Consider the following 18,311-nt stretch of genomic DNA (forward strand, 5'->3'; position numbering starts at 1 on the left):
GACAGCGGGGCTGGGACCAGCAGCTCCCAGTGTCACAGCTCCCTGGGGGACAGCGGGGCTGGGACCAGCAGCTCCTAGTGTCACAGCTCCCTGGGGGACAGCGGGGCTGGGGCCCAGCAGCTCCCAGTGTCACAGCTCCCTGGGGGACAGCGGGGCTGGGGCCCAGCAGCTCCCAGTGTCACAGCTCCCTGGGGGACAGCGGGGCTGGGGCCCAGCAGCTCCCAGTGTCACAGCTCCCTGGGGGACAGCGGGGCTGGGACCAGCAGCTCCCAGTGTCACAGCTCCCTGGGGGACAGCGGGGCTGGGACCAGCAGCTCCTAGTGTCACAGCTCCCTGGGGGACAGCGGGGCTGGGGCCCAGCAGCTCCCAGTGTCACAGCTCCCTGGGGGACAGCGGGGCTGGGGCCCAGCAGCTCCCAGTGTCACAGCTCCCTGGGGGACAGCGGGGCTGGGGCCCAGCAGCTCCCAGTGTCACAGCTCCCTGAGGGACAGCGGGGCTGGGGACCAGCAGCTCTTAGTGTCACAGCTCCCTGGGGACAGTGGGGCTGGGGACCAGCAGCTCCCAGTGTCACAGCTCCCTGGGGGACAGCGGGGCTGGGGCCGGCCTGGGCCGGGGGCCTCTGCAGCCCCAGCCCTAAGGCCCTGCTCGGGCTCCCGGCCTCCCCGCCTGCCCCGGCTGTGCCCCGTGCTCCTCCGACAGGGACTCGGCTCAGCTCCGCAGCCCCGTGGGAAGCCCGGGGGGCTCCAGGCCAGAGGGGAGCTGGCCCAGACACAAGTCCCCACCCTGGCCCCTGGACCGGCATGTCCCCCCAGGCGAGGCCCCGAATCCCTGCGGGGGGACCGGGCGGTGAAGGGGCTGGGGGGAGGCAGCTCTGCCACCTGGTCCGACGGGACCCCCCGCGCCCCTGCTGGGCGCGCCCGGAGCCCCGAGCCCCGAGCCCCGGGCCTGGCGGAGCGCGGCCCGGGCATCGGGGGACCCCTCCCAGGCGCCCCCCCCCCCCGGGCCTTAACCGGGCGCAGTGAGGCCCCAGAGGCCCTCGCGGTAGGTGCGTTTCCTCGGGGTCCCCAGGGAAACAGCCGATTCTCGGGAGCTTTCCTTCGCCTGTCCAGCGAGCACGTCCGTCAGTGTCTCTGCGCCGTGGGAAGGGCCCGACGAAGGCCTTGGGGAGGGCGCCCTGCTCCCGGCAGCTTATTCGAATCCCAGGCGCTCTTCTTAGGATCAAGCCCAGAACAGAAACTAAGCAGTGGATTAAATTAATTTTCAAACTTGAAAATTGAAAGCATAGTCTTGTACTTTTCAATTGCCCAGATGATATATCCTTTTCCAAAAAAATAAAAATAAAATAAACTCTTCAGAAATTGAGCTGTTTGTGTAACTAAACCTATTTTCTTTTTTTTTAATAATGTTTTTCTACTTGTTCATGATTGCACTAATTTTCTTTGTAAATCCAAATGCCTCATTTGGAATCTATTTCATTTATAGTTGAAGTCTCTATAAAAATTGCTTCTACTCTGATTAAAGTGACTTGCATATTTTGGCTATCACCTCAGAAGCATAAAATTAATTAAAATGTTAGTATCATATATTAGAACTGGGGAAAAAATCTTAAAAGTTCTGTATCCCAGCACCTCAATCTTACAAATAAAATTAAAAGGTTCTGATCCTTTTAGCCTCTTACCTACCTGCTTAAATAGCCCAGAGTAGATTTCCACCTCCTAACCCAGAACCCAGTGTTTTTCTCAATATTCTACAATGTCCCCATTGTAGAATATTACTCTGTTCCCTATGTAAGACGGTCACATTTCCTTATATAATATTTGCCTATAAAACTTTAGTTATTATTATTTAAAGTAGTACCCTAAGTCATATTTTAAATCAAATGTCTTCACTTTATTCTCTATATACAAAGTGAAGAATTTGATAAACTCTAGTTCCAAACCTGCAGAAAACTAATTTTCTATATTGAAAATTTGACTTATAAAACATTATGACAGTTGAAGTTTTCCCCCAAGCGATGCTAAATAAAAATGAGCACATGGATGAAAATCCATAATATCAGCAAAAAGAGGCAAGGAAGCCCTATTGTGACTCAAAAGACATTTAAACAGTCACAGACTTTCAGTTAAAATGCAAATTGAGGCCATGCTTTGATTTACCACTTGTGCTGCAAATACACACTGAGAGATAAGACTGAAGAATAAAAACCCAGGCAAAATTACCATGTGTAAAAATAAAACAAACGTCTCCAATAAGCCAGAAATGTAACATAAGTGCTGAGCAGTGATCAGGGTTATGACTTGGGAGAGAACAAAACTAGAGGTCGTTATAATATCTGATTCTGGATAAAGGCTCTGAGTGAAGACACATGGAGGCAACTCATAAAAGATGGGTAAGCAAAGCAATGAAACAGACAGAAAATAAATGAATTAAATTAATAAACAAACTAAATGCAATGAATTAACACAAATTGTAAATCATATGAAGCAAAGTAAGGCTAAGAAAGACATCCAATCTATGTGTAACATGTTTATTTCAGATACAATTCATTCATGGAATAAGTACAGAGTATTTTATATAAATACTTGTAAAATGCATGAAAAATAGTAAAAACCAAAAACATAAATTTTGGTAAAATTAACAGCAATATAAGAGTAATTGGTATGAAAAAAAACTAAACCTAAAAATCTTGGAAATAAAAGTTCTACTTATTTAATAAAATGTCACCAGTATAACCACAGTCTCTTGAAAAATTGCTAAAGTGGAAGATACTGAAAGATTCACCGAGGAATAATAGTTTCAAGTGTCTCCAGCATATATATCTTCAAATAGTCTCTTTGCAGAGGAAATTAATTGAGAAAGTGGCTGAGTTTTTAATTTGGGATTCTTAGCATAGAGCGGGGGAAAGATAAGCTCACATCTAGACACAGCACAGTGAGCTGTGCAACGTAAGGGATAAAGAAAAATTAATTTTTAAATCAGCAAAAATAAAAATATTCTGCCATAAAATAATTATGAACAGTACATAATTTGATCAGCAAAAGTGCTAAATGATTCTAAAAGATAATGAAATAATATTTCCTCAATGCTTTGGAAAAACAACTGTCAGCCCAAAAAATTATAACCTGCCAAACTATCATTTAAGTATGAAACTAAGTAAATGCATTTTTTAATATTTCAAGAGACAATGTTGTCACATGAGTATTGACACTTAAAAATTTTTCTAATGAGAAAATTTCATCTTGGTGAAATAAGAAACCAGAAAGAATGTATAGGACAAAAGGTAATATAAAATAATAAAAGGTGCTGATAAAAACATTTAACTATTGACTACAAGACAACTTTTTAAATGTTTTGAAACAGTCTAAATTTCAAAGCAATGACTACATGATGCTGGAATATACATACGATAGGCAATGGGTGGTCAGAGTGCACCGAGGGCCTTGCTGGGTTTAGGATAAGACAGCTCTGCAGAATAAATTCAGATTTAATGGAAATGAGCATCACTTCCATGGGGTAAATTTAGAGAATTACAGAATATGCACATAGTCTATAACATCTAAGTCAGGACAGAAAGGGTGAAAGGGAGGGAAGGAGAAAGGAAACGAAGGAAGGAAAGGGAAAGAAGTAACAGAAAACCCGTCACACTCACGGACGTCAGCCTGCGAGGCTGAAGAGGAAAGGAGACTAACGACACGGGGAAACAACAAAAATGTATAATCTAGAAAATAAGTCTAAATAGTCCCTAAATATGACACAAGTACTCAGATTGTATTTTTTAAATCAAACTATATGCTGCTTTATAACAAGGTGTATCTAAAGAAGACTATATATTAAGATTCAGGACAAAGTAGTACAAACAGATATGGCACAAAGACATGAAATATAATGAACAAAATATAATTAAGGGAAAAAGCAATAAAGAAAAAGCTTCATAATTATTACAAAAATATAAAATTATAATAATTGTATACTAATACAAATAAGCACAATACAATATTTATAATCTAAAATAATAAATATCTATAATTCATACAAATATAAAAGTATAAAAATATTATAAAAATAATGAAAATAATAACCCACTAGGAACACATAATAATGATTGTATAATATATAACAATAATGCACTTGTAAGGAGATAAATTAATGACACAAATAACTGAAGAAAATTACAGAAAGTTTTCAAACTTTGAACTTGAAGATTTTAATATGCATACTTATATGAGGGTAAATGTAGCAGACTAATAAATTTAGTAAGAATAAGAAAACTTTAAATAAGTACTCAAAGTCTCATTAAATAAAAAAAATTGCTATCCTACCAATAAAGAGCTTGAATCAAAATTAAATTCAATAAAGCATCAACAATAAAATTGTAGCTAAAAATCACAGCAAATTTCCAAATACACTGTAGAAACCCTACTTTAGAAATTTTGAACATGCAATCCTAAATGATTATAGACTGAAGAGGCAATCTCTAGAAAAATTACATAATAACAGTGAAATATATCATATATTAAAACTTAGAGAATGCAGAGCGAATAATAACTAAAAGTAAATTTATACCTTTGAGAGAAAATTTTAAAAGAAAGACTGAAGTAACCGAAAATAATCTAGAAACATGAGAGAAAGAGAGAGAAGAGGTGGAGGGGAGTAGGAGGGGTGCTGAGAGAGGGAGGGAAGAGGGAAGAGAGAGAGATGGGAAGGGGAAGGGGAAGAGGGAACTAGAGGAACATTACTAAAATATGAAGTCAATCACAATCTCTCCTTCAGAAATTCACCACTTCTAGTTTTGTTTTTAAATGATTTTTATCTAACTAAGGAATTAATTTTTATACTTATTATAAATTATTCTAGGGAATAGAAGAATATGTGAATTTAATTAATTTATTTCACAACAATAATTTATGTCAAAAGCTAAACAATATATATAAATATTCTAAGTTTAAAAAAAACAACTAGCACATCAATTCCAACCATAAAAAAAAAAAAAATGAACCATGGCTAAAAGGGTACTTGAAAGAAAGTCAAATATATTTCAACATTAGAAAATTTTGTCAACATAGCACACCAACTATATGATCATCATAGTAGATTCAGAAACATATTTAAGAAAAATCACTGATTACGAAATAAATAAGACTAAGCAAATTTCCTTAATTTCGTAACCAATTGCAAATATCATTTTATTGGGAAAACTTTATAGACACATGACCATAGAAATTAATAACCAGGTAATGATTCTTCCCTCTCCATGTCCACCAATTTCATATATATTATCACAGCCAAGGCAGTATCACAAGCCAAATAAGAGTTTTACAAAATACAAGGAAATTGATAAAAGTTTTTATATATTGGCAGAAAATATGAGTGTCTTCAAAGACAATCTAAAATGTTATACAGAAGTATTGAGCCAATAGAAATTTAAGAAAAAACTTTGATTAAAAGATGAACAGCCTGGGTGGCATGGCTCAGCCTTAGAGCATCAGTCTATGACCTAGGAGACCGCCGTTCGATTCCCCGTCAGAGCACAGGCCCGGGGTGCGGGCTCGATCCCAGCAGGGGGTGTGCAGGAGGCAGCCGATCAATGACTCTCATCATTGAAGTTTCTCTCTCTCTCTCTCTCCCTCTCCCTTCTCTCTGAAATCAATAAAGACATAAGAAAATTAAAATCTAAAACTTGATATAATTTCTGTGTATGCATAATAACTAAAGAGAAATGATCAAACTCAGAGAAACAAAATAAAATAATACATAAATTCTCTGATTTTGCCCAATAATACTTATTAGAATTAAACTTATTTTTTCAACATCACTAAAAGACAAAACTAAGACATGAATAAATGGAGAGAGATATATCCCATTCATGAATTGGGAAACTTAGTTTTGTTTAAAGGCCATTTTGCCTCAAATATTTTCATAAATTAAAGATATTTCATCAAAATTTCATGTTTCATTAATGGAAACTCTCAAGCTAATTGTATAATTGAATAAAAGGACCCAAAGCCAAGAATTGTTAAAATAAGTTGAAAAAAACAAATGTAAAAATTGTCTTATCAAATATTTAAGTTTTAGAAGAAAATATAAAATATATTTTGTCAGTGTCAGGATTTCTTCTATTTTTTAGCTCTAAATATTTTTTATTGAATTTGTTGGGGTGACATTGGTTAATAAAATTATATAGGTTTCAAGTGTACATTCTACAATACATCATCTGTATATTGGATTTTTACCACCGCAAGTCAAATCTTCTTCCAGCACCATTTACTCCCTCTTTACCCTCTTCTGCTGCCCCTCTTCACTCTGATAATCACCGTGATGTTGTCTGTGTCCATGAGTCTTTCTTTTTTTTCCTCTGCTTAATCCCTTCACTCTTCTTACCCAGCCCCTAACCGCCTCCCCTCTGACAGCTGTCAGTCTGTTCCCTGTAAATGACATAAACGCATATTGTACAAATGATAAACTTTAGTTCACCAATAGTTACTAAAACAAAAGAGAATGACAAAACACTGAAAGCGAAAAAGCATTTTTAAGTCATTTAAAAAATGATGAAGGATTTGTATGCATAATTTTAAGAAAATCAACATACTAAAAAGTAAAAGACAAAATACCCTTTAGAAAATGGGAGAAGTATATAAATTGGCAACTAATAAAAGTGGATGTACAAGTGACCAAGAAACATGAATAAATGATCTCTATATAATCAATGGACTACATTTTCATGTTTATTGCTTTGAACATAATTAAAAATCTGGCAATCTCAAGTATTTTGGTAAGGGGAGAAATGGAAAACCTTATGCCTGGATAGTGAAAGTAATTAATTCAGTTGTAATTAGCTAGTTATCAATCAAAGGAAAGGAGCAAAAGGGAGACCAGACATTATAAGTAAGGCCATTTGGTCAGTTTCACCAGGAAGTTGCAATTTTACACTCCCCGGGGAACCATCTCTTCATTCCCTGAAAAGCACTGGGGGAAGGGGGTCCAATGAAGGGGAGATGGATGCATGAGCGGCAAAATTGGGATGACATAAGGACAGTGCCTCTCAGTCAAACCTGGAAACAGAGCTCATTGGTCAGAGGGGGTGGGGCCCTTGCAAGCCCACAAAAATTTGGACATACATAATACCCAACAAAGGAGCTTGCTTTCTTGGCTCTTGGGGCTCTCTTGCATTCACATGTGTTCCTAGAGGCAGACCCCACATGCAATGGACTAATCGACTGCAGCTGGAAACACAAACTAAGCTAGCCTGATGCTGAACTGGACTGTGCCCAACATGGAAAGGAAACTCTGGGCAAAGGCTTTCATTCTAGCTTTGCTGAAGGAAAAATGGGGCTCCTTCCTTGGCAGGGCAAAGGGAAACAGGATCTTGGAAACTCAAGGATGTAACTGCATGCAAAAAATGCCACTCATTCCCCCATGTGAGTCTCAGAAAATTCTTTTTCTCTTGACATCGCAAGAAGCCCACTTCCACCAACAACTGGTAGGGACAAGGAGTGCTCCCAACAGACAACAGATGGCCCCCTCTGTGAAGGAAACACCGGGGAAAGAATAACTTGTGGAGATTGTGGAAAGCATTCCTTCTCTGCTCCTTCCCTACAGAGGGGCTCACAGCCTCCAAGACTGAAATCCTGACCGGGACTGTGGTGAGATGAAACCCCTCTCCCTAGTCTGGGAACTATATAATTCATCCCTCTCTCTGCCAAGGCCTGTGTTTCTGCAAGCTGTCTCCTCTCTGTTGCCACCCTGTGAACTCAGACCACTGCTTGGGAACACCCAGGCTTGCACCAAAATGGGCCCCATGCTTGGGTCCCTGCAGGGCAATGGGCAGATGGGTGCCAGAGGAACACAAAACATGGTGAACTGGCACGCACCCTCTGCTGCCTTGGAATTTACGCCTGCCCTGCGAAACCCCAAGTGTGCCCAGCCCAGCGGAGCTGTAAGCGCACAGCTCGGCCTCGTTCCCGTGTCACCTCACCTGCCACCTCCCCTCCACTCTGACAGTGTGAGCTGAAGGGGGCTGCCACAGGAGAGGCCTCTGTAGCTGGCCCCAGACATGCGGGGCCAGGGAAGGAAAAGGGGAACAGGTATGCACTCATGTTGCTTGGATTTTACTACAGGCACACAAGCCCCCCACAGTGCCCCCTGCTTGCTTAAGCCCCAGGAGAGAAAGTCGGTGGCCGTCCACTCCCCCAGCCTGGGGCTTAGGGCTGGCTGGCAGCCCAGCAGTTTGTGGCCTGCATTCAAAGCTTCATCCCTGCCTCTACCCCCACAGCATGGGCCTGCTACTGAGAGACGCAGCTGAAAAATTTCCTCTTTTCCAGCAGTCCCGGGAACCCCCAGCCCTGCAGGCTTAGGGCACATGGTTCAGAACCCTCGGCTGTGAGCCAGAGAAGCAGGGGGTGCCCATTATGTCCCAGGCCTAGGGTGAGTTCCCCTGGCAACGTCTCATCGTTAGGGCAGCAAGAGTGAAAGTTGCTTGGAGGTTTCCCCTTCCATGGCAACCTTGATAAAGTTTAGCTTCTATTGGAAATGCAACTGCTGTGTATTTTGGCTCATGCAAACACTGCTACTTGTCATTAATGTTTCTACCACAGGTATAACTAACAGAGAAAAGCCTCAAATGTATAGGTGCTCAGAAAAATGAAAGGCTTTTATTAAGTAATCGTGAGACTGACTGCTAACAGAATTTAACCCCAGGGCCTGGGTGTTAAATCTCTGTCCAGTCAAGTTAACAGGGAATGTTCTCCCCCTCTTAAAGGAGGCTGTCTCATTCTGCCAAGCCTCCTAAGGGACTGAGGCTGTTAGGAATATAAGAGACAGCAATAAATTTCTAGCTTACCCATGAGAGGCCAAATAAAAGCCAGAATTTTTCTACCCAAGACAGTAAAGGGTGGAAACCTCCTGTAAGGTCAGAGGCCATCCGAATCACCCATGCGGAGTTAAATAAACCCAACTAAACAGTGCCTGGTCAACACTGTCTGTTGGTAAGGCCCCACACTTGGAAAATGGTATTACTACTTTGGGAAGGGCAAGACTGGCAGTGAGAGGTCATGTGCTAATCCTAGGCTCTGGCAACAGGACAATGTAGCTAGGAAAATGTTGGGGATGCTCATATTTTTCCTCAGCCACCAAGTATCTCCCTCTTTTAAGAAGATTAAATGTTCATCTCCCTCTCAAGAGGATGGAAGGTTTTTGGCTTTTCTACCCAAAGTCAATAGGTAATACAATCTGCATTCACAGTGCCTTGAGAGTGCATACTCTGGCAAGGAATTTTACTCTGGGTTTGTCAAGGGAAAGACTGTCTGTCTTTAAACTGCTAATTCCTGGTCTCCAAGAACTCTTATCTGAAGAGTCAGTGTGTCTGCCAGCAAAAAGCCTATGTTTCTAAAAATTATGAAATATGTCTTCCAGTCTAGGAAATACTAATCGCTTACTTTTAGTTTTTTCTCCTTACCTTAGCCCTCCAGAATTTGGCAATTCGTAATGAGTGAGTCATGTCAATAGGTTTCTGTGCATAAATTAAATAAGACCAGTTTCAAATGGTGTGGTTTTATTGACCAAGATTTTGACTGGAAAGCTATGTGTGTGAGAGAGAGATGTCTGGACTCTGGATGTCACCAGAAATCCTTAAGGAATTAAGATTGACTCTCAAAGATTATCAAAGCCCACTGCAGTAGTGGGCTGGAACCTTGCTTGGTCACATAGCTGGTGGCAATCCTTCTTGGTAAAGAATGAAGGTACCTTCCCTGAAAGGTGACAAGAAAGGAACCTCAAGACATCTTTGGGGACCACAGGACTTGAGGAATTTACCCAAACCTACAGATATTGCAAGCAAACCCTCTTGGAAACTGTGTGTCTTGGCTTCTTTGCCCTGAGGTGCTGACTATAGCTCAATCTATAGATTCTTTATAAAAATTCCACCAAAGCAAATTTGGAAAAGCCTGTATGATCTATTTGATCTACTACTATTATTGTTTTTATGCAAATAATCAGGCTAAATTAAAGCTGGATTTAATGCACTCTCTTTGAAAATGAGGATAATCTTAGGGAGAAAACTTATGTTTCAATGGAAATCACCATGTGCAATTATGGATATTGGACTACAGTACAGTTAACTGTCACCAAAGTTTTATTTTTACGGCTGTGTCTGTATATGCCATACAGGTCTCAGTACTTGATGACATCACTGGAGATGTTCTAACTGCAGACAATCTATCAGATTGTCACTGTGCTTTCATTCCAGCAAAAAAAGCCTTGCATCTGGAAGTCTTCTCAACTGGTTTATGTTTTGGTTGGTTCATTAACCTTTATGTTTTGTGTTCTTCCTTCTCTTTTCATAGAATATATGCCTATGTCCCTATTTACCTGATTATTTATGCACAAGGTATAAACCTCACTTTAGAAGCCATCTTCATTACCGTATCCTACAATGAGACTCAATGGTTTGTACTTAAGGTTGAGTCAATGAAACATGGACAGCCTATCACCTTTACTTGAAATTGCTTTCCCTTTTCTGCCTTAATGATTTAGACAGAAAAAGCCCACAGTTTCTCAAGGGGGAAACCTTAGAATATTTCCCTTAGCTTAATTTGAGTTAAGAATCATAGACAGAAGGGCTTCAGACAGGTACAGCACACCTGTCTTGAGGGAAGCCACTCCTCCAACTTAATCTGGGACACTGTAAACTTAATCTTTCCCTTTATGATAAGGGTTTTTACATCTCACCAGACCTTAAATTGCTATAGGTCTCCTCACTTTTGAATTTTGCCTTTTAACTTTATTGTTAAATTTGTCACTTCTAGGATACAACAAGGATGCCTGCTTGTCCAATGCACCATCCTCTGGACACTGTCTATGCTGCCTCCCAGGGACACCAAACTGACCTGGTCGTCGCAGAATCTCTCTTCCCTGCAAGAAAAAATCCCTTTCCCTTTTACACCTCCTTCCTCTGTCAGGTAGGGAAAGCCTCTGAAGCTTGGTATAGTCAGGGCTATGCCTCTCTGACAGCATTAAGCAGTTATAAGAAGATGTAGACCTTTATTCATTTACCCATTTTTAAGCTACAAAGAGTCTTGTTTTATCTAAAGAGAGGATTAATACCATTGTAATTAGCTAGTTATTAACTATAGGATAGGACTAAAAGGGAGACCAGACATTGAAAGCATGGCTATTTGGGCAGCTTCATCAGGAAGCTGAAGCTTTACACTCCCCAGGGAACCACCGATCCATTCCCTGAAAATCACTGGGGGAAGGGGTCCAACAAAGGGGAGATGGACACATGAGCAATAAAGTCTGGATGACTTAGGGAAGGTGTCTTTTAGTCAAACCTGGGGATAGAGATCATTGGTCAGATGAGGTGGGGCCATGGCAAGCCCATGAAAATTTGGGAATACATAGGAAATCCCAGACAAAGGAGTTTGCTTTCTTGGCTCTTGTGACTCTATTTCATTTACCTGTTTTCCTAGAGGCCACATAGCCCATGGCCATGCAGAATCCACAAACAATGGACTGATGGACTGCAACTAGAAACACAAACTAAGCTAGTCTGATGCTGGATTGGACTGTGCCCCAACATGGAAAGGAAACTCTAGCAATGGCTTTAACCCTACCTCTGCTAAAAGTAAAATGGGACTTCTTCCTTGGCAGGACAAAGGGAAATGGGACCTTGGAAACTCAAGAATATAACTCCATGAAATTTAAAGTATCTAGCAAAGTTAAAGATCTGCATTCCTTTAGATCCAGCAATCTCAATACTTATTTTTATATACTGTTAAAAAATAACATATATAAAGAAAGGCTTGCAATAATTGCCTTGACTTGATTTGTAATAGTGAAAATTGAAAACTATCTAAATGTTCTTCAATAAAAATAGGCAAACAAATTTCTGAAATAAAGCAATGGAATGCAGAACAGCTATTAAAATACAGTATATATATACATATATAAATGCACACTTACATATTATGTTACATATCAATTCTGTATGTTTGTAAGATGTATATAATTAGCAAAATAAGCAAGTAGCAAAATGAATACATCATATTTATAACATGGTTTAAAAATATGTAAAATAATGTTATATATTGTTCATAAATACTGTGGTAATATTGCAAATATTTACATAAAAATGACAATCACATAATTTAGGTTTCACCAAGAAAGGACAATGGGAAGTAGAATTAAAATAGAGTGCACAAGGGGCTTTGACTGTATCTGTATTGTAGAATTTATTTTAAAAATCTGAAAAGAATCCGCCAACATGAGAAGATTTGTAAGACTGGACAGTGGATATGTAAATTTTGTATGTTATTCTCTATAAGCTATTTTGTATTTGAAAAAGCAATTGCATAGCAGTGTCTGGAAGATCAGTTGCTGGAACACCATGGAAACCACGCCTCGCCATTGTTAGAGCAGAGGAGGCCTCACGAAGTCGGGCAGCTGGCACAACGGCAGCCCCTGCAGACAAAGGAATTTCTCATCCGAGAGAAGCATTGCTTTGTCCAGCATGCCATGTGCACAGGTTAAATTACACATTTAACGGGGCTATTTCAGATCACACAGTATTTCTATTTAATGGTTGTGTATATGTTTTTCCAAAGCTTTAGAGCTGCTTCATTTTTAGTTTTTCGTAGTACCAAAACTTTCACTGATACAACATACCTCACTTTATTGAAGCTTCTTGTTTAGATTCCTTCATTCCCCAGAGACTGTTAGCTCCAAGAATGAAGCTGTGTTTTCACTGTGCTACTTCAAAGACTACTAGCATTCCTAAAGCATAATGGAGGTGTTTTGAAAAATAAATAAGAATGAAAAGAAAGGAAGGAAAAAGGAGTGGGGAGCAGAGAAGGAGGAGACAGAGGGGTGGGGAGAGAGATGGGAGGGGAGAAAGTGAGGAGGGCCAGTTTGCCGCCCAAAATACTACATTTGGGAAACTGATTATTTTAAGCTGGTTATTTATAAGAAACAAAAGATTCAGGAAAAGCTTCTGATCCTCTCCTTTGCCTGTCCAAAGGAATTCAGATGGAAAAACCTGCTTCAGGAAGCAACCTTAGCATATTCACCTTGGCATGTGTGAGCTAAGTGTGACAAGCAGGGGGGATCCAGCACGTCTGTTCGTTGGATTGCCCTGTGTCCCATTGTTTCTGGGTGGCCCAGCAAGAATGTGTTTACCCCGTGTTTGCTCTTTCTCATTTACCCGTGAATTGCCTTCTTTCCCTTTGAAATCGCACCCCCCTGACTTTGCCTCCTTTGTCCAGATTGGTATTTAAGCCTCAATTGCCCGATGTGTCTTGGGGCCTCATATTCTTGTGGAACCCCCGCATGCACATATGTAATAAAGTCGGTCATTCTCTCCTGTTAATCCATTATATGTTAATTTGATTGTGAGTCCAACCATAAGAAATTAGAAAAATGGGAGAAAGTTTCCTTCTCTACAGAAGAAATAGAGGGAAAACTTAAGTGAGTTTATAATTGAGCAGCAAAAATGGTATTATCCTGGTTTTATGCAGGTCAATAGTCATAGAAAGTATAGATATTAAGCCCAAGGTTTTAACTCAGGTCCAAGGACTCATGGCATGATATTTTACTTCAACTTATCAAAGAGGCAACATTTTTATTCTCATGGAGGAAATTTTGTCATAACTTTTTCCAAATGTAATTATTGCAAATATTTTGCCTCTGCTTTTGTACTTAAACTTCTATACTAAAACTTGATTTTATACCATTATTTTTGTGAAATTACTGTTAATCAAGTAGTTACAGTGCTGGATTGTTCTAGAAGTAGAGTGGGATAGTTGAATCATTGTAATTATATGCATGATTCTAACTAATTTTGCACAGTGTATAGAATAGAGATACTTTCTTCCATAAGTTACCAGTTGGCTTCCTGGGTAGTAGGAGTGACTCATGGGCAGCTGTGGTGGTGGCTATAATCTAATCATGTCTAGTGATAACTAAAACAACCCACATCCTTGAAGATGGGAACTCTGAGCCAGTCAAGAATCCTGAGTCTGTTGACCAAAGTATCACGTCACAGAGTAAACCAGAACCAGTAGGTTCTACTGGGAAAAACCAGAGCCCAAACCTTCCAGTGACCATAAGACAGAAGTTCTTCCTGTTCAGCATCACAGGTTGCCTGCAGAGACTGTTTCTGCAGATGTACCCCAGACCCCATGGGCTACTGGGCCCCTGGGGCAAGAGCTTATTTTCCTCAGCCTCAGGTACAGTAGCCACAGCAGGACAAGGTATTTCAAGTCATTGAGAAAGAAGGAGGAGACTGCCCTGGGAATCATTAGGCCCAGAGAAATCTCAACTGAGTTCAGGGTGCAACAGGAGAGGCAAATGCCAAAAAGAATGAAAACTCCTCCCCAGTGACTGGACCGTTTCGCATATTCTCCGCCATCTACTGCTGTTCAGAGCACAGAAAAGATCGCTGTCAGTGGGGGTTAGATGCCTCAGGATTAACTGGGAAAAGGACAATGGGTGTAATAGCAGGAGGGAGTCCTGGACTTAAAGGAACCAAGGGTCTGATGAACAGGGATTCTACACCGTCTCAGGTTTTATGAGAGGCGAAGTAGAAAGAGCAGCAGTGGGCCACCAATGAGGTTACTATGGAAACAGACAAGAAAACTCATATGGGCTATTCTTTGATGAATTTAAAAGCTTTTTTCATCGAGCAGCTCTGGAGATGGTTTCCCGAGTATGTGAAGTAAAGATGAAATATTAATTCTCTAAGTGGAGAAAAATTAGAGACTCTTAAACTTGAATTGGAAACTGAAAGAAGCATTTTCCCTACCAGAGTTCTCTGAGGAAGGGAAGGAAAAGACAAAAGGAGATGAAGCCTTTACTAAAGAGATAGCAGAGCTATTTTCCCAGCGGCATGTCTCCTCCAAACCAGAGAAACTTGCCAGGGCAAGAAATACAGCCTATGAGTGGGTCAGGACATCTCTGGAGAAGCCATTAAGAAAATAAAGAAGGAGAAAAACAGTTGGAAGGAGAAAAAACTGAGCAAATCAATAAAAATTCGATAGAGGATATCCATGCATTTGCAACCCAGAGCCTGGCAGAACCGCCCGCCTCCTCAAGTGAACTGTTTCCCCCAACAGCAGCGCCGTCTGCGGCTGGAAGCAGGAAGCCACAGCTATGGAAAGAAGCAGAACCTTTCTCCAGATGACAGCTGGTGCCTGAAGAGCCGTCCTCGCTGTCTAAAGAGTTTACCACCCGCCTAGCAGCTGCTGGAGTCGAAGAAGAGGCAGCCGTCCTTAATCCATTAATTACAGAGGTGCTTCCAGGGCCTCAAACAGTGCGTTCTAAGCTCAGGATGCCTTTCAGCTCCTCCTGCCTGTGCTGGGCGCCTGGATCATTGAGAGCAAGACTGAATTCCTCGGGGCATAAGCTGCAGGGCCAGAGGCCTTTGCGAGAACACTGAAGAACAAAGGAGATCGACCTAAGGCTTGCGGTGGCCAAGAAACGCACTGTGTTCGGGGTGCCCTTCCAAAGGTGAGGGAGCAGGCTTATTTAGTATTTAGACATTCAGGCAGGAGAGCAGTTTCATAGGAGGTTTGCTGCCTTCACTGCTTGGTTGAAGTATTCAGGTTCTCTACACTGCTCCTCCTAGTTGTTATAATTAATAAATTATTTGAAAAGAAACTTTTTAAAGAAAGTTCAGGTACAATGGCTCTAGATAAAGGTTAGTGGGACACTCAGGCAAAAATATCGGCCTTTGCTTAGATGATGCAAAACACTTACAATGTTGTCATGCATATGATTTTGCAACCTGTGGATATAATTGGTTGCTAAGCAAGAGAAAAAGCACTTAATTTAATATTCTAGGATTCAGGTCCTAGATCTATAATGCCACACACTTTCTCCTTTAAAATATCCATGGCATTAAGACACTGATTATATATAAGCTCTGTAATGATTACCCTTTTTTACACGAATTCTTGGAATTGGTTAGAAAGTTTCATCTGCTCTGTAATTCTCAGAAGATATTTGGCATTGAGGAGAAACTTAGAGAGTATATTTGTAGCCACACAAATTAACTATAGCAATGTGCCCTTTGGCTTCAAATTGCTCTCCTGCCCCAAGATGACAAGCCTCAAGTTGTAGCTGACCTCCACTCAACTGGATTCAAGGTCAATAAGTGCCATTTAGAGAAACAGTTTCATGTTTGCAGACATACTGAGTCTCTCCAGGATGTTTTTCATGCACATCCCATGTAGTGTGGAAGCACTTTTAGTAATGGGGTTTTGTTTGAATATCATTGAAGAAGACTGTTAATTTCCACAGGAATATGTTCATTTATAATAGGATTTAACCTGTAAGGTACAGTACCCTTTTCCTCAATCTTTTTATTTTAATGTACTCTTCAACATGTTTAGAAATATAACTTTATAATTTAGGTCTTCAGCCTTCTTTCTGCTCTCTTCCACAATTTGAGACTAAAAGGGTATCATCTTGCTAAAAGTTACTTTTAAAAAAGTTCTTCAACTTCATTGTTTTTAATGATTCAGGTAACTTTTTTGAGTTCTACCACTCATCTTCTAAAATTTTTAAATAAAATGTAATCATTGTTTGAAAATAAATTAATTAATTAATAATAAATTACCAGTTGAAGCCAGTTAGCATGTGCTTTCTATTCTATATAAATTGTCTCATTTAGTATACAAAATCTAGAGGAAGAGGTACTGTTTTGTCATTTTCTAAATAAAAAATTAAACAAAAAAATGCTGAAAATCTGTCTGGTCTGAAAAGCACAGTTAGCATTAAATCACTGGTTAACACCACAGGCCACATTCTCAATATGTGTTCTATTGTTTCTGAAAAAATATTTTAGGTAAAAGAACAAAAACAAAATGTTTGCAGACTGGCACATTTTTGACATACTGTTGTATTTTTATCATCGCAGGTTAAAATTATAACTTTACTGATTGGTCCTAATTGTATTCATTCACTCACTCCCGTGTTTCAAGTATCCCTGCTGCATTCCATGAACTGTGACAGTTGCTGACAAAACAACCATGAAAAGACAAAGCCAATCAACACAGTGAAAGTTAAACATTAAAACATGATTATTTACCACAGGAAATATAACAGTTGTTCATTTTATTTCAAAAGTCTGTTTATTAAAAATGTACATTGGAAATAAATTGTTAGTTCCCAGCAAACTTTTCCTTCTCCCCGTTAATTCTCTTGGTGCCACCAGTTCCTCATTCAGAAGCGGTGCCGGCCCCTCTCCGGGGAGGGACCCCAGCCTCAGCGCGACGTGGCCCCAGCCCTGCGGGACAGAACCTTCCTCTTCATCTCATTCACTAACCGCGAATCTCTGAACTATTTGTTCAGGGCCTGTTGGGCAAAGACTGAAGGACTGGGCAGTAGATTTAGTTGCCTTTGCCTTTAGGAAACATATTTTAGTGGAAGTGCTCAGGCGCACACGGCATTAGCTCGGCACACAGGGTAATTTGTTCTGACTGGTATAAGACGGGGAGTGGGCGAGGTGGGGGCACTCTGCAGGAGCCAGAGCGTCCTCGCTTCCAGCCCTGGGCTGGACTGACAGCTAAAATACTGCACGGCCAGCTCGGAAAAAATAAGAGAAATACAGCTGATGGACATATTTCAAGTAAGGAGAACTGAAGAAACATAGCAGAGACTGGTAAGAGAGGCTGGGCATAGAAAGGAGGGTGCCCCCTGAAGCCAGGGCTCGGCTGCAAGGCTGAGGGTTAGGGGCTGCAAAGCTCCCTTCCCTTGGGAGTGTGGACTGGCATCCAAACGCTGGGATCTCAAACCTGAAGCGGAGGAGAGGGGAAGGAGAGCCCAGGCAGGGCGGGCAGAGGGAGCCCGGGAACAGTGTGCCTGTGGGAAGGGGGCTGCACCTTCGGGTGAGACAGTGAGCCTAAGGGCTGCAGTGGGGCAGGAGAGCCTCACCCCAGGTGCTGACCGCAGGAAAGGCTGCCCCGCAGGGTGTGGCTTCCAGATAGAAGGGGGCCAGAGGGCTGCACTCAGCAGGGACCCACAGGGACCCTCTGCTCTCCTGTAAGTACTGTGTAGAACCTCAGAAAGCATTTGAACTGTGTGGCACAGGGAAGGGGAAGGGAGCCCTCCCGCTGCCAGAGAGGGAACAGACTGGGGGGGGGGGGCGTGAATTGGGGATTTTTGACCTTCCCTGAAGAGAGCTGGGATAGCTTGCACAGAGCTGCCCCAACTTTACTGGGGTCAGCTATGTGGCGCTGATTTTGTAGTCCCTCCTGCTTGGCTCCAAGGAGCAAGGGTGCCAGATCTTCACAACGCAGGTTCTCTGTCCATTTGTTACTTTA

General features: G+C 41.4%; 1 pseudogene across 1 annotated transcript in view; it reads left to right on the forward strand.

Moving 5' to 3' along the window:
- The window catches only part of LOC308557521 (protein FAM114A2 pseudogene), a 34,218-nt pseudogene extending 18,828 nt beyond the window's left edge, over positions 1-15,390 (forward strand). Inside the window, exon 2 of the transcript in view lies at positions 13,944-15,390. The product of the transcript in view is annotated as a protein FAM114A2 pseudogene (transcript). The remainder of the gene's footprint in view (positions 1-13,943) is intronic.
- Positions 15,391-18,311: the final 2,921 nt, after the last annotated feature.

This window comes from Miniopterus schreibersii (genome assembly GCF_964146895.1).
Source record: "Miniopterus schreibersii genome assembly, chromosome: 5".
In the NCBI taxonomy this organism is placed as follows: Eukaryota; Metazoa; Chordata; class Mammalia; order Chiroptera; family Miniopteridae; genus Miniopterus; species Miniopterus schreibersii.